This window comes from Dermacentor variabilis, chromosome 4, assembly GCF_050947875.1.
Source record: "Dermacentor variabilis isolate Ectoservices chromosome 4, ASM5094787v1, whole genome shotgun sequence".
Lineage (NCBI taxonomy): Eukaryota > Metazoa > Arthropoda > Arachnida > Ixodida > Ixodidae > Dermacentor > Dermacentor variabilis.
The window spans coordinates 20,375,165-20,392,269 of record NC_134571.1 but is presented as its reverse complement, the minus strand read 5'-3'; the positions used below and the strand labels follow the sequence as shown (position 1 = coordinate 20,392,269).

Sequence of the window (17,105 nt, the reverse complement as noted above, 5' to 3'; positions counted from 1 at the left end):
CGCCAAGTCCAAAAGCTGTTGCACAACTAGCCACGCCCGCCTCCCCGGATGAGTATGAGCTCCAGTTCATTCCCGGTAAGTTAAAGTGACCCAGGAGAATGATATTTTCTCCCTATAGAAAATTTTTTTCCATAAATACAAGTATTTACAAGTATTTAGAAGTATTTGGGGCCCCACATACACCTCCAATGTATACTGTTAGATAGGCAAGCTTAGTTTTAATCCATACAGTTTCGATACTATCCGATCGTTGGCGGGTAGTACACAAAATGCATTGCTTAACTAATATTGCTACACCACCACCTCTTCCTCCTTGATCCCTTCTAAATGCGTTGTAACCAATGGACAACTTCGGCGTCTCTGATATTGTTATATAACCATGTCTCCGTCATGACAATAGCGTCATGTTCATGTTCCAAGACAACAACTTTGAATGCATCGGCTTTGTTGATTATGCACCACGTATTTATGTCTATAACCTTAAAGCCATCCTGTTTACCTTATTGGCATCCGTTCCCAATTTCAATTACCCTCGAAATTTGGTACCTCACCTCTTTCAATCCCCTTTCCCACTTCCTCATTGCAGGGTAGCCTACCGGGCTCTGCCTGGTTCACCTCCCTACCTTTCCCTTATGACTTAGCTCTCTCTCTCTCTTCAGGTGTATTACTGTGTCTATCCCCATTTAGCGGCATTTCTTTAGTTTTTAATTGATGACAAGTTTTCATGCTGAAAAGCGTCTTCCCCCATGCAAGGTTACACAAGCAAGACGTGCTGCGCTCGTCTTCGTTGACTCTGGACAGCGGCAATATGCCGCATGCACACTACGCTATAAACCTCTACGCCGAATTAAACGTACTCCTATTCATATAAATTAATTTACGAACATTTATGTGGTAACGATTCCAATCTTTCTGAGATAGATTTGTCCAGAATATTGTTACGACGTTATCGTGATGTCATGACACAAAGCGAAATTTTTTTTTACATGAACAAAAGGAGTGTTATTCTGGGGACCTATAACGCAAAACTAGTCCAATGTTTTATTCCAATTTGATGACGTCAAATTTTCGTAACCGCCGCCGTGAGAATCGAGCGGTGACTCGCAACGTTATTTGAACGGGCCATATGAAACGCTCTCCTCGCTTATAGGAGGCCATTTTTGTCTTCTTGCAAAGCGAATAGCATTGCCTTACTTGACAGGTTTCTTGCTTTTCTTTTTCTCATTGGCTCTCCAGAGGCGAGGAGCATGCAGAGGTGGAGACGGTTTCAGTGGGGGCGGGATAGAGCAGCGAAAGTTGAAAAGTTGAAGAGGAGGGTGCTGCCAGCATCTGTGACTAGCCCGCTTCTTCTTGCTTAGCTGTTCGGCGTCTGGTGGAAATTCGCGGCGACGTGCAACGGGACGGTAAAAATGCAGCTAAAACTAATTCCCAGCGAAGAAAGTTTGGCAGAGCAATGTCGTGTAGTTGCTGAAAGGGCTCGGCAACGGGATACTGCCACCCAAATATCTCGTTATACGCAAATAAATCCACCGTCCTCGGCAGCTCCGAGTAGCCAGTGCCAGAGCGATCCACTGGCAGCCATTTTCTGTTCCTTTCGCAACCGGGCAGTTTCCGGCTATACTGAAAAAACATTCATTTTTGTTCGGCGCATTCATACATCCTTATTGCGTACATGTCACTCTGACGGGTCTTGTGACGTTGCGTGGCAGACAGGTGAAGCGGACGCAGCCCGATAACGTTTGACCACTTGTAGAGGGCGAATGGTGAAAAAGGCGTAGAATATGAAATAATTATTTTCCTTTGCTTCAGTCTAATCATGCACAATCAGTGTGCCCACGTCGTATCAAATGAGGAGATTTACCGGTTTTCCTGACGTCGCGCGACAAACAAGCGCAGTTGAGGTGGCCCGAAAAATTTTTGCCCAATCGTGGAGGCCTGATTGCAGAAATGGGATCGAAAAGTTCGGAATTACTTTCCATTATAGCGCCCCTGGATACTGCCGAATTCCGCCACGGTGTCGAATTTCGTAATGGTGGCGTTTTGAGCTAATCAGAGAGGCCGTAGCAGTCGTGCCAGCCAATCAAGGCTGACAGGATGGCTGGGTCAGCTCATCACCTGACTCGACCCGCCCACGTTGAGTTCATGTAATTGAATTTTATGTTTACATAATTTGTAATAATAATGCGATAAAGCTTATGCAAAAGCCAGAACGCGCATATAGATATGTCGCTGATTCTTTTGTGCGCCTTTGACGGGATTAATCAGACGCGCGCGCTTCTGGAACGAGAAATACAAAAAAGAAACGACAGCAAAAGACAGTGTGGTACGTGCCTCCCGAGGCACCACTAGCAAGCGCGCAATATTGTACCGTACATTCTTTCGGAAATAACTAGTGCAGCACGCAAGTTAACGCAACTGATCTTGGTTAACGTTCCTTCGCGATTCGAATGCGTGCCGTAGCGACGAGCAGCAAAACATCGAGCACGGTGCAGGGTCTATTTTCGGGCGCTGGCTTATCGCGGGTTACGCGGTCCAAGAAACGCGACCCACAAAAGCGTGCAGCCGTGGTTAAACCAGCAGATCAAACACCGAACTCACAAGTTTATAAGCATTATGAGAACAGCTTGTGATATTCCAATACCCGTTTATGATAGTAAGATTAATTCTCATATTGTTGCCAAGCAGAAATGAAAAAAAGAACTTAACATAATTAGCTTGGATGGATTGGCTACCGTTTGTCTTGCCTGTAAATGGTTCCTGCCGAGAAATACATGTTCGACGCGATCTGTCGCTTGCACATAGATGCACAAAATTAAAAACTATTCTGAACATTTGATATAAACTAAGTGATAGTAGAGCACTCGTCTTGTTTTCCAGTCACGATGGCCAACGCCGAAGTATTGGCCAATCACAAAACGTCGTTCGTTTTGCACTGCGAACAACTCTGCGGGCTCGGCCACGCAATATGCAGCCTTATTAGTTTTGGAAGCGCTGCAGCATTTTACCGGGACAGGATGTAGGAACGCGTTCCACGTTCATGCACGTGGTGCGTACGAAGCGTAAAATTTTATCGCAGCAGCGACGGGCACGCAGCTGGAACCGCTGGGCCGTGCACGCCGGTCACGCGTGATTCAGAGCCTGCAGCGTCGGACAGCGACACGTGGGTACACTCTAAAAAATTGTCTCCTAGCGCTTCCTGTGCTATCTGCAGTGTGGCAGGACCGGGTCATCAGCGCCGACAACGCTTGTCCCGTGAGAGAGAGGTGATCGTGAGAGGAGCTAGGAGCTATTTTCTGCAACCCTTTTAGGGAGTGCTGCTTAGAGTCTCGATCTTGACTGTGAAGGACCGAATTCCCTCCGTCGATCAGTGCCGCTGGACGCGGAGAGAGAGGGAAATAGACGGTGGTGGCATTGATGAAAGGTACAAGTGTTATCCTATCACCGTAGGCTTGGACATGATGCTCGACACAACGATTACGCGGCGCTCACTCTATGAGCACACAAGCAGCCGCACACTCACTCACCTGCTGAAGGATAATGGCAACGTTTATTGTCGTCTTGTGGTGGGGGCCCCATGAATGTCTTCGGCGCGCTTAGCGCACACACAAGGGTTCATCAGGAGGTGGCATTCTTGGGTGATCATTTTCGGAGATACCTTCGCGGGATTTTGCAGGTCTAGCAACGGACGCGTTGTCGTCTACGGGAGATAGAGTTCCTGGCACTGCACTATGTGACTACAGTGATGTAGAATATATGGCAGTGCACTTTAATACGACAGCTTGCTTGGCATTGCGTCGGAAGCGCTATCATACGGCTCCAGTCACGTGAAACCTCGCGAAAGCGACAGCATCCCCGAAAGTGATTTCCCGAAGGTACCACCCAAGCCAAGGGCACTATTTCATACGAGCCAGAAGAAACTCCCTCTGTCGTGAGTAACGGATGCGAATACGAGATACGTTCGGTATGTCCTCCGAAATACGGCATTCTTGGCCTAGCGGCGACTCTCGAGAGTCCTGCCGTTGTAGAGAGGGCAACACCTCGTCTCTATTCTCGCGACATCGGCTCCTTATGCTTAAAGACGCTGTTGGTAAAACAACGAGTAAGACAACACGTCACACGTCCCTCCTACTACAGCAATATTTAAACACAGCCACCCTCAAAAACCTACTCTATGCATAGAAAAATAGTAAGGGTTCTTTTCAATTATACGGAAGCAGTCGTATGAGAGAGCTGAAATTTATTTAACAAGCGTCACAGAGGTCGGCTTGAGGTCAACTCCTTTTGCCTGCTATGCTCTACGCCAGTAGAAAAGGAACGGAAGAGAAATGGAATTATTGATGTTGAAAGTGTGGACAGTCTGTTTGCATTGCTACTGTGGCAGGCCTACCTGACAAGACGATGTGTTCATTCACGCAGATCTATGAAACAAGTGTTCATTACAACATGTACGAGTATTTCGGTGTTACATGAAAAGAATGTGCAATCCTACAGTGTGGTTTCATTATAAATGGCTTTCCAACTGCGACGTGGTGTCATTTGCCGTCGTGTGTGTCCATTCGCTCTTCCCTTATTCATAATCTCCACACCATTCCTGAACATTCCTTACTGTAACCATTGTTTATGTTGTACCGCTCTTAACAATCATTATGCCTTCAAATAAGGCACGTGACACTTATTGCACTTTATGAGACAGCACGAATAAGGGAAGCAAGGAGGTTTAACGCGAAAGCGCCCGGTTGTCTACCCTACAGAGTGTGACGGCGCAGGAAGTAAAAGCTTTCTTTATTGGGACTGCGTAATACCAAAGGGCTAGCTATATCATTTGGTGACGGTAGCAAACAAACAGTGCGGACAGTGTCTGATCTAATACCCTGCAGAGCGAGGTATTTATGTTACGTAATATATCATGTTACGTAACATCGCGCGCAGAGGGTTTCAGGCAAATAGCAATATTTGGAGCCGAATTTGGAGAGCATTATATGAGAGTTTGAAGGATGGAAAAGGAGGCGGTGCGGGAAAGGGGGTCTAAAGACATGTTAGTGTATGACGTCATGCATATATATGCATGTATCCAGTTAATACGCTGAAGAGCATTTAAACCATCTGTCAGCGGTAATCTTGACGGATGCACGCGGGGCGTTTGCGCTAGTTTGCACAGATGTCCGAAGCGGGGCCGCATGTAGGTTGGTTGGAGCTGACTGCAGTCAACCCTGGCACTCAATCAAAGGAAGTCATCGGGGCAGGAAAAAAAAAAAGAAATACATGCGTTCCTAGTCGACTTAATCATGTGACAGTGACGCTCAGGCAGTAGTTGAATCGGCTAAATAAATGACTGTTCATGACGAACTGTCATGTCGCGAAAAGTCATGAATGCTCGCGTCGGTTAACCCAGCAATGAACACAAGATATTTGATTTCGGCTATCTTATACTTGGAGATGTTTTGCGTGTGTAAGTACGTTCTAAACAAGCTCCTCCATCTTACATGGGGACATGCGCTTAAAAGTGTGTTTACTCGTACATCCGCATTCATTTACCGGGCTTCATGTCATTGCAGTGCCTGTCAGGTTATTAAACCAAAGCTACAGTAATAACGCCCGCCCACCGTCTTAACAAATTTTTTACTATTTTTCATGGTAAAACTGAATTCATAATTACCTAGTTGATCACAAATAAACAATTTACTTACTTAAACGACAACGACGTCGTCATCTTCATGTCAGCCTATTGAAGTCCACACTGTTAAAAAAATCCCGTCATATTACGGTATAGCAATCTGCAAACCATTGATGCCAGAAAGTTCCCGTAATGATACATTATTCTACTGAAGCCGTTGTTACCAGCCAATATTACCAATGCCATAACTCAAGAAACTACTTTTGAAGTCGTAGGGCTCCTTAGCTTTACGAAGGACGTACCACAAGCAAAAACGTCTGAAGCCCTGCTTATTTACCAACATTACAAATGCCGTACCACAAGAAAGTATCACTGAAGCCGCAGTACCACTCAACATTGCCAATGCTGTACCACGAACGAAAACTTTTAAAGCCGTAATTACCTGCCGGCAGTGTCAACGCCGTACCATGGGTAAACGGTTATATAAATTTAACATGCAAGTTCAGGGTCGGAACGGTAACTGATGCATGACGGATCTCACCTGTGAGACATCGTGACTGTAATAGCAGCGTAATGAATTTGTATGGTTCCTGTGCTGTAGAACAGCTTTGATGAATAATGAAAATGTCATAAATAATGCAACATAATACACGGAAGAGAAGGAATCACAACGCAAGCGATTGCTACAGGTGCTCGTGTGTGCGACTCTTTCTGTGTTGTGCAGCATTTCCCAGTGTTGTATTCATCTGTTAGGTAGTCTGATTAAAGTGTAACTCATATAGCCAGAGTGCATTAGAAAAGAAATATGTTAGCCAGTATAATGAATAAAACCACCTTTTTGGCTATCGTATGGGTATCAGGAGCTCAACTCTTGTTGGTGAGCTTTCTCCTTTTCTGTATAACACCAGCAAATATTTTTGATGCAGTAATAATTGGTACTCCATAAAGTTTGCGTGAATACACAGAATAGTCCCTGGAAAAAAAAGCAAACACAAGAAAGTCACTTTTCAGTTGTACTGCATTTGAAGAACATGAACAAGAACAGGATTCTTGGGCCATCAGAACAGTAAAAAATGAAAAGCAGGAAATGTGTGTCAGTACCTGAAGTCAATCAAGCAATAATGAAAAAAAAACTCACAGAGGCATATTTATTTTTGAAGATCACAATATCTGCGCCAGCCGCCAGAGCCGTTGAGCGCGCTCCTTTGTTCCTATTCATTTGCTGGCATGTGCCCTCTTCTTTGCATATCACAACGTAGTATTTGTAATGAATATGAAATAGGCAGGAAACAAGTCCAATTAAGAACACCCATGCAAAAAACAACTGTGACAACTAACTTATAATCCGAGGTTTATTCCGCATCACCTACTAAGCCTGGCACGTAATTCCAGCCCCTACCACTATTATATTTCTTTAAGATAAACACAGATCTCAACAGCCACATACGATTATCTATCGATCCAAATCTTGGCATTCATACTAGGCTATTCCGCACTGCAACGGAAATACATGTAGCCATGACAGTACACAAGCATGAACAGCTTGTGTAGCTATACGTGTACCTGCATTCTCAACAGGCATAATCAGCGATGCACCAACCGAAAACTTTGTTCTTATAGATGCAAAAAGTAATCTGATTATGATAACTTATTTATGAGGCAATGCTATCTGTTCAATAAGGGTAAGGGAGCACACTAATACATGTCACTGTAACTTACGGCTAGCACTTGCAAAATATACAGCCTAGCCTCACATGCTTCCTTCGGATTATCACAACCTGCTTTTTGTAGTTAATCTGTAAATATGGCAGGGCATGACAGACAAGACAGTACCATGTAGTGTTACCTTGGAGTGTTACCTGTGTGAGTCTCGGCTCTAACGAACTCTTGCAGACAAAAAAAAAATGAAAACTGCCAACCGTAGCACACATTCTACAGCAGTGCCGTGCTATAAAAAGCAAGGCGGTTAAACAAGCTAAAGTCTATCTATGACAATACATAGCCATAATCCGTGTTAGCTGTGTGGAATGCCCACTATTTGCTCAGTTCAGAAAATTTATTAATTCCACAAACACCCCTGCCCGGGTTCCATAAACAAAAGTTTCTTCTATAGTGACCTTGAAATGGTACACGGTTTCATCAGCGAGATCATTCCAGTTCCTGGCCGGCCTGAATGAAGAAGCACTTCGGTACAAAGAAGCACGTGCGGGCGGCGGCAGATACGGGCGTATTTTTATGAAGGATGCGCAATGGCACAGTGGTGATGCACAGGCAAAGTTGCTGAGTTAAGCGAGGAAGCATTCTAAGTAGAAAAAAGAAACTGAAATTACGAGTCTTATTTCTAGTTCCTGAAAGTCACTCTGTAAGGGCATGCTACTTTAGTAGAAATGCTCGTTATAAATAAATATAGGTTAGGGCTTTAAATAGATTAGAGGGTCCCAGACTGGAGAGGAATATTTTATTTTCGGTAGTATTTTTGTCGAATATGCTAGTAGATTGACAGAAAGTGGTGCGAGTATCAAGGAGCGGCGCAGGTAATCAAGAACGCAGTTAACTTTCCTTGCTTACTTAAATGCAAAAACACTACTATGGCCTACCAACCTGAATTTTGCCTGCCTGGACGAAGCCTCCTTATACAGCCCCGCGCAAAATGAATGTGTGACCGACGGTGGAATCGAACCTCGGTCGTCGAGTCCGACAGCCCGGTGCTCAAGCCGTCAGACCACGACCCCACGCACGCTTCTCTCGTTCCGAAGCCAGCGAGCTCTTTGAAGCGCTTGGCGTCCGCACCCCATGCCAATTCCTCGTCGTCTTTCTTTGTGACAGTTCGCGCGTGACGTCATGAAAGTCAACCGTGCTCCCTGTAAATTGTGAACGCGGGCCGTGCCACTTAGTCGCTCTCTCTTATCCCTTACGCGACCCACCGTGGTTGCTCAGTGGCTATGGTATTGGGCTGCTGAGCATGAGGTCGCGGGATCGAATCCCGGCCGCGGCGGCCGCATTTCGATGGGGGCGAAATGCGGAGAACCCTAGGTGGTCGAAATTTCCGGAGTCCTCCACTACGGCGTGCCTCATAATCAGAAAGTGGTTTTGCTGCGTTAAACCCCATAATTTAATTTTTCCCTTATGCGGAACTACGCCAGCAGTCGTATGTGTGAAAAAAAAAAAGATATCGAGATAAACAAGACGTCTGACCCGTGCAGGCTGGCACGTGACTACGAGTGGTGTTTTTGTCGAAGTAGCGCATTCTTACCAACCCCTCGTTTGCCGCCAACGTTGGAAACGATGTGCGATGCCCGAACAGAAGATAATCGTGCTGTGATAACCGCGGCTGACCTGAGAACTTCCAGCGTTAGTCGAACGCGTCCGGCTGAGCAGCGGCGCGTAATCCAACGCCGGCGCGCCAGTGTAAGGTGCGGGGGCCTCATTTGGCCGCGCTTTTGCGCGTTATTATTGGCAGTTGTGAGGTATACAAAGGAGACACGAGCACGCCGTCAATGCCGATACAAACTCGCGCAGAGACAGACTATGTAAATTACCACCGCACATGGCACATCAACTACATATATCGGCTCTGTAAGCAGCTGGACAAACTGGATGACAAACAAGCACCGGCCGGCGATTCTGCGACACATTTTAACATCCCAGGTGTGATAGAGCAAGCTACGCCGTTGAGTTGCATACCCAGAAATAACGGCGGCGACTGAACGTCATAAAGGCACGCGCATGAGGTCTAGAATATTGCCACGCCCGTTTATTTCGGCTTGCAGCGACGCGAGCGGCGTCGCTTGACGCGTTTCGATCATGGAGGCGAAAGGTATAAATACGGGACTTCCAGCATAGAGAAAGCTGCCAGGCAGCTTGCGCTGGCTCAGTCCGACGAACGCCGTGGGCGCGCTTGCTGCTTTCGCCGACCCCGAGTTGTTCGCTTGCTTTAGGGCATAAGTTCGCCCAATAAACTCTCTTGAAGTTTACCGTCGACGCAGTGTCCCTTTCTGTCTGCCTGCGTGCCAGGCAGCTCACCGTCACCTACGTGGCAAAATTAACGTATCGCAAGGAAGCGTGCCAATAGAAAGGCAGGCGCACCGGCAGGCGGTGGATCACTGGTTTGTAGATGAACAGCTTTCTGACACAATAAAGAATTCAAGTTCATTCGAACTTACCGTCCAGTTCTTTGACAGGAGCCGCAGAATCCACAGGGCTGCACGGTTGGGCCTTACAGCTGCGAAAAACGCGGGAAATGATGAAGCCCACGCCGCCGCTGCTCGCACATCCGAAAGCACCACAGAAACCAGACTTGCGTGCGCCTGGCCTTGTTCTTCCGCGCGGTGGCGTCGTCGCGCAAGTTCCGATTGAAAAGTTAGCTCGATTGAAGTTTTGACGCTGCATTAGGGAAACGGACAGGATGGGCTTCCTGCGATCGCAGACAGTACCGGTACTCACCACATCAGTCACACTAAACATAACTACTTATCATGCCCCAAAATAAAATTATTTTGTGAAACGAGTTCGGAGCCTTTGAAGCACGTTATACAGGACGCTGAAGGTACGGCGTTCACGCGGCTGAGGTAACGTACGATGTTCTTGTAATTTTAGGGAGTTTTTTTTTTCTTTTTTTTTTTAACAGCGCACTGCTGCAACGCGACAGCCTTTCCCAGTGACCTACAAATACACGTCCTGCGTCAGCCTGTTCGCATCCAATGCTTGGAATTTTTTTCAATCAATCATTAAATCAATCAATCAATCAATCAATCAATCAATCAATCAATCAATCTTTTTTACACGAGTTGCAATTCCCTAGGCGGAAAGCCGTTGTTAACTCGAGGATGCCTGAGGGAGCGCGTGACAGCGCTTTTACAGGCCAGGGTCCATGTTCAAAAAAACTCTTACGTTATAATCATTCGTAAGAACAAACTTCAGTCAATGCTGATGCTTGACAAAAGAAATCGGCTGGCAAAGAGTACTTACGAAGTAAACGCTTTGTGAATTCGGCCAAACATGTTCACAAATGTACACCAACGCCATTACAGCAGCGAAATAATTCATTTGAAAATTACAACATATAAATGAAAATGCGACGTACAAAGCTATAGCGAATTAGAAAACCATATTCTCAAATATAATGCTCTGTTAACATGAAAATAAAACGCTTAGCGCAAACTCACATCACCACACAAAGCAAATAATAGACTCTAGCAATAATATACAATAATTGGCGAAGCTAACAATAATTAGTCTGGTGATAATTTGTCATCATATTTCTACAAGCTCCTCATTTATTCAACAGATATAATCCTTTACAGATTCCGACTGCGATCCTTCTTTGGGTCATATTATGTCGCTTTAATAGACCCTCGGATACATATGTTGCATGTACACGCAACATCAATGTTATGCCAATGCTGTGGGCCATCTGCACAACGCTGGATTTCTTTTTATTTGCTGCGTATGACTTCAGGAAGCCAGGCGACTCGTGTGGGTCTCACTGCTTATGTCCTGCACTTCGGCGGAAAAGTTTGTGCCAAAGTGTCCAACAACCTCTCCACACTGCTCGCTCAGAAAAACCCGCAGTTCCCCGTAACACGTCCGACTCAGGAGCGTGTCCATTTGCGCTAGCTCATTGAAATTCATAATTCTCAGTGAAGTTTTTTCTGCAAAGGCTTCTATCGCGCCCCGTGTTTACTTCAGCACTTCTCTATATTTCAGGGCTCGTCTATATAACTGTCCCGGGTCTCGCACTGCTTAGGAGCAGCAAAGAAAAACATTACATTGCACTGTATTAATAAACAATGCTTCTGCGACAGCCAATCTTGCACCTTGTAATCCAGGAAATACGCGAGAACAAAAGACGGGCGGCGACGAAGTCTGCACGCCAGTTCGCCGTGACGTCATGGATTTTGACAGCGCCCGTACTTGCGTCTGCTTGTAATGCTTATCGGTAAAGGATGCATGCATTGCATTCTGAAATCGCCAAAGACTTAACGCGTATTAAATTGCAGGAATATTTCCAGTGCGCAAGCGGGTTAAATACGTAAGAATGCTGTGAAATTCGTGACATTACACTGGCGCAACGGAACTGAGGTGTGCAGGCACCGAACGCACTGGAAGTTCGGCATTATTCGTTTATCAGTAATTATCACACACTTTCCGTCGAATCAAGGACAGTAGCGTAACAGTTTCCTTCGCTCGATTTTGTTCTTTTCTTATTCCCACCGCTCTGGACAAACCGATTTTGCCGATAACGCTGGCTGAAAGCCTGCAGGACGACCGACGCGCACAGTCAAAAGCAATAGGATTGGAAAAGACTCATGGCGTTATTTCGGTCGTCTAGAATTTCTATGGGATACATTTCCAGTCCAAACATATTTATTGTTGCCCTCCGATGTCTCCTTTAAGGCGATGAACCACCGAGTTCCTTGCAAGCACTCAGTTACGAACACGGCACGCAGTTATGCACACTCGTCTGACCTACAGGGTAGGCCAACGAACACGTGGTCAAACAGTGTCACTGCCTGCGCTCGCCAGCAAATTATGGATCATAACACGCGGAGGGCGAGTAGGGGCGAAGGGGAGGGTGCTGGAAGGGGAAGTGATTGCAGAGCTGTCGTCCATTTGCGCGTCTCAAAAGAGCGACGAAGTGAGACCTCGCGCGCCTGACCGGCCCGGGTCTGTCCATTGTGGCAGTGGCTGCCCGGACGCGAGCTCCTTTTCAACGGCGGTGGTCTCCCGCGGCAGCGGCGCCCAAGCGGTTGCAAATGAGCGTCCCCGCAGCCCATACATCAGTTTCGCTTCGGGCCGCTGTCCGGCGGAGTGCGCGGCATACGGCCGAACATCGTCCCGAGCTTCTGTGCCGGACAATGGGCGCGCTCGCGAGCCGACAGAGAGTCACGTTCGGGAACTGACCTTCTTGCATGCGACGCCGACCGAACTCCTGCGTTGCCCTTTTCCTATATGCAGAGATTGAGCGACGAGGCAGGCCGCTGGCGCGGGCCCCCTCCGGCGCGCTCGCATATTATGTGTCTGTTTGTCAACAAATGAAACCCATCGGTCATAATTTGTCATCCGCCTTTCACGTGGGGGTGGCCTGGCCGACAAAGCGCGCGACGCGCGCTCTTTCGTTAGCAAAAGAACCGAAATATGAACGAAATATTAAAAAAGAGAGAGGAAGGCGGCTGGCGTGGAAAGCACGCATAGGTCGCCCGCTCTCCCTGCGCGCTTTCTGGGTCTCTACAGTGTCTGTACACGGTGCGACGGCGCGGCGACTGTCCGTGGCTGTGAACGGCGGTGGGCACTGCCGGCTCGCCGATTGTTGCGGCGGTCATCGTGATGAAGACGTTACAAACGCTGTTCACGCGTTATATATTTCTCCCGACTGGACACAACTCCCGGCATGAAAAGACGGCGCGCCAGCGAGGAGGGGAGGGGGGAGGTGGTCAGCGCCCGCATATCGAACTGGCCTCGCGCCGAGCTGAAAAAGAACCCGCCCTCCAACTTTTGAATTGGCCAGTATTTTGCGTGTGAATGAACTTCGCATTTTGCAGTCAACTCGCGAGTGCTATTGTCGAAATTCGTTGGGCAGTCCATTGAACGCTCACTGTCGCGGTGCGTGGATGTTTTCAGGTGGAGCCAATTTCGTCGTCGTTGTATATCGCTGTTGAAGGCTGTCTGCGAGTTTATTGGTGTACGTCTTTATGCACACATGTAAACGGCATCACGCAATCTTGTGACTCGACTCAACCAAGGGCGAATCTGACAAGTTATTGTCCATGTTTAGTTGAGAGAGAGAATTAAACTTTATTGTAAGACCAAGCTTCTTGAGCCCAAAGGTGGGTGGCCTCCTCAGTCCACCCGCCGTGGTTGCTCAGTGGCTATGGTGTTAGGCTGCTGAGCACGAGGTCGCGGGATCGAATCCCGGCCATGGCGGCCGCATTTCGATGGAGGCGAAATGCGAAAACACCCGTGTACTTAGATTTAGGTGCACGTTAAAGATCCCCAGGTGGTCGAAATTTCCGGCGTCCTCCACTACGGCGTGCCTCATAATCAGAAAGTGGTTTTGGCACGTTAAACCCCATAATTTTTTTTCCTCAGTCCAGGTAGCCATGCCTTTCCGGAAGATTCCGGTACGCTCGAGCCCTGTTCACCAACCGTATAGCTGGTTGTCAGGGTCTTGCGTCACCAGCAGAGCCTCCCACTGGTCTTCCAATTCTTCCACTCAATATGCTTCTTTCTGCATGTTATCGCCTGGTGGTGATGATGACGGTGGTACTTCTCGATTATTCCTGCCCCCCAGCACCATATGGCGCAAGGTGTTGGGCGTGTCCGGCGGGCAGAACTTGCAGTCTCGCCCATAGGTGCCCGGATACATGGCGTGCAGCAGTGTTCCATGAGGGTAGGCTCCAGCCTGGAGTCTTCTCCAGGTTACCGCTTGTTCCCTACTCATCGTCTTATGCGCGAGCGGGTAGCGACGCCTCTGCTACCTGTAGTGCGCCAAGATATCCGAGTACATCTCGGATATCCAATCATCATCCTCGTCACAGTCATTGGTCCGCATTCTCTGCATGTCGGAAATGGCTCGGCGTGCATGATCTCGAGCCGCAGCGTGCGCCGCCTGGTTCCCCGCGAGAGACTCGTGTCCTGGCGTCCAGAGGATTTGTGCTACTTCTATCTAGGTGTTGTTCAAGACCTGAAGTGCTGCCTTTCCGATCCTTCCGTTCACATACCTTCTGCATGCTACTTGCGAGTCCGTCACCACGGTAACCAGGGCCTTCTTGCACGTTGCGATGGCCAGGGCTATGCCCAGCTCTTCCGCTGTGCTCGCGTCCTTGGCCCGTATGGATGTGGCTGCAAGTTGTTCACCCATCTCATCGACCACGCTGATTGCAAATCGGTCGTTTGTTCTGTACGCAGCTGCGTCCGTGTATCTCACATTTTCTGCTTTGCTGTTGGTGCGTTCGAGTATGTGCTTGAGCGCTTGTATTCTCGCCTGTTCCTTTCCTTGTCGCACTCGGGATGCATGTTTCTGGGAATGGTACTTATGTGTAGCTTGTCTCTGATCTCGTGTGGGATCCGCTGAGGTAGGTGCCTCTCATCCTCTACTTGGTAGCCCAGATCTTGGAGCAGGGCTCTTCCCGTCTTTGTCAGCTTTAGTCTCTCTAGTTGGTTGACGTTGTGCGCTTCCACGAGCTCTTCCCGCGTGTTGTGGCCTCCTGCGTGTTGTGGACTCCGTGGAGGGGGACAGGCTCAAGGCAATTTTGTAGGATTTTCTGGTGAGCGCGTTTACTTTGTTTCGTTGACTGTTCTTCATGTCAACGTATGGGGTCCCGTACGTGACGATGCTCGTGAGCAGTGCTTGTATCATTCTCGTGCAGTCTTCTTCCTTGAGTCAGTAACTTTTGCTCGTCACTCTTTTGATAAGGTGGGTTATCTGTTGCACTGTTCTCTAAATTTGTTCCAACTCTGCTCCCCCGGTCCCCTCCTTTTGAATCAGGAGTCCGAGAATGCGGAGTGTCGTAACCTGCGGAATCATGATGCCTCCCACCTTTCCTACCGGGTCTGGTATCTGCAGCGGTTGTCGGCCTCTTGTGCGCTTTCTTAGCACCAAGAGTTTCACCTTTTCAGGTGCGCACGTCAGTCCACATGCTTCCAGGTACTTTTCCGTTGTGTCAACCGCTCCTTGCAGAGCGTCTTGCTGTTTACCTGTCGACACTCCCGTAGTCTAGATGGCGAGGTCGTCAGCGTATATTGCTTGACCAATACATTCTATTTGCTTCAGTTGCTTGAGTAGCGAGCTCGTCGCCAGATTGAATAGCATCGGCGAAATGACAGAGCCTTGTAGCGTTCCCTTTCGCGGTATGTCAAATTTCTCACAGCGTAAGTTTCCTATCCCCACTGTGGCTGAGCGTTCTTTCAAGAAAGCTCTGTTGTAATTATATATCTTTTCGCCGCAGTTATATACGTTGAGATGCGTTCGATGCGGTGTTGGATATCATGTCGTTGAGCATTGATGGCCTTCTTGGTCAGGATTGCTGACCAAGAAGGCCATCAACGCTCAACGACACGACGTTTAATTGAAATGCAGAAATAATAAGGTGAGCGGAAGCGAAAGAGGGCGAAAAGATAATTAGCCATAGCTGGCGGCCGAATCCACGTCTTTAGCGTGTCGCGTGCAGTGCTTCACCAGTTACCACGGCGGCCATCATCCTGTCTGCTTGCTAAGGTATGTGCGTATGTGCACTAAATGAAGACGGGGAGTGTCGGCCGGCGTCATTCCCGGCCAAGGTGGCGGACGTGGAACGTCATTTTAAGCGCAGGCGTCCCGTAGTACGTTAGCTTACGAGCATGATTGCGTAGTCACACGGAGACGAAATATCATGTGCTCGAAATAAAAAGAATAAAGAAGATTACCAAATGCAAGGTGCAGAAGAAACGACAAAAAAAAAGACTCAGTGCCCTTCCACTCTGTGAAGAAGGATGACCAGCGAAGCTGTGTATGTGGGCCTCTTAATCGCGAACTGCACCTTCGCCGCGGGCCGGCCCAGCATTGAACTATCTTCGGGATCGGCCCATGAATGGGGAGTGCTTAACACCTGCTTCACCTCCGCCGCTGGTCGGCCCGGCATTGCACTATCTTTGGCATCGGCTCACGTAACCGAGAGGAGAAGGGGAACAGTTATCTTTGTCTATGCATCTGCAATGTTGTCAGGCTAAATGCCACACGCTACAGCTACGTTACATCATGGAGGAGCTTTGCACCGATCCTCACTCTCATGCATGCGTAATCATGCGAACGACAATTAAAAATTGGAGTGGGAAGAAGAAGAAGAAGTGTATCTGTTCGGTCGCTGTTTTTATGTGGTGCTCTGAGTTTTCTGGTTTTTTGGATTGTTACGGTTGCCTTTGACGAGGATTGATTAACAAGACATCGGGTGAAGATTCAACGAGCCAGGCGCCTTACAGGTACGACATTTCTTTTTTGAAGACCTGACTATTACCCTGCCGCTACGGTGGTCGGAAGCCGAGAACATCGTCACGAGCCTTATGCTCGTCCAAACGTAACAAGCCATATGAATGACGCTACGGGCCGTAATGAAAAGCCTGGAGCCTTGCAAGCGTCACAAAGCTTCATAAAGCCGGCACGTTTGGTTCTCCCCAACTCAGAATCAACTTCAGCGAATTCAGGAATGATGGCTGATGGTGAAGCCGAGACCAAGAAACCTCGCCTAGAAGACGGCAAGTACGATGATAGAACATCGACTTATGAGCTAAGTGATGAAGAAGAGATGGGTGAAGATGCACCATTTACTGTGGTCACGTATAAGAAAAAGCGAGCAGAAGGCATTCCGGTTGTCTTTCGCCCCACAAGTGAAGGTGCTACTTTTTGGCAAGTAAATCCAAACCGAGTGTCTGCCGAAATAGTTTCTGCTGCCAAAGAAAAAGTACAGTCTTTCAGGACGACCAGAGATGGAAGTTTCAGTGTCAGCGTTGCTTCCTT

At 47.9% G+C, this 17,105-nt stretch overlaps 1 protein-coding gene across 1 annotated transcript in view; it reads right to left on the bottom strand.

Annotated features, from left to right (window-relative positions):
* LOC142577712 (uncharacterized) overlaps positions 1–9,883 on the bottom strand; it is a 128,077-nt gene extending 118,194 nt beyond the window's left edge. The window contains exon 1 of the mRNA XM_075687167.1: positions 9,778–9,883. The gene's annotated coding sequence lies outside the window, so the exon portion shown is untranslated. The remainder of the gene's footprint in view (positions 1–9,777) is intronic.
* Positions 9,884–17,105: the final 7,222 nt, after the last annotated feature.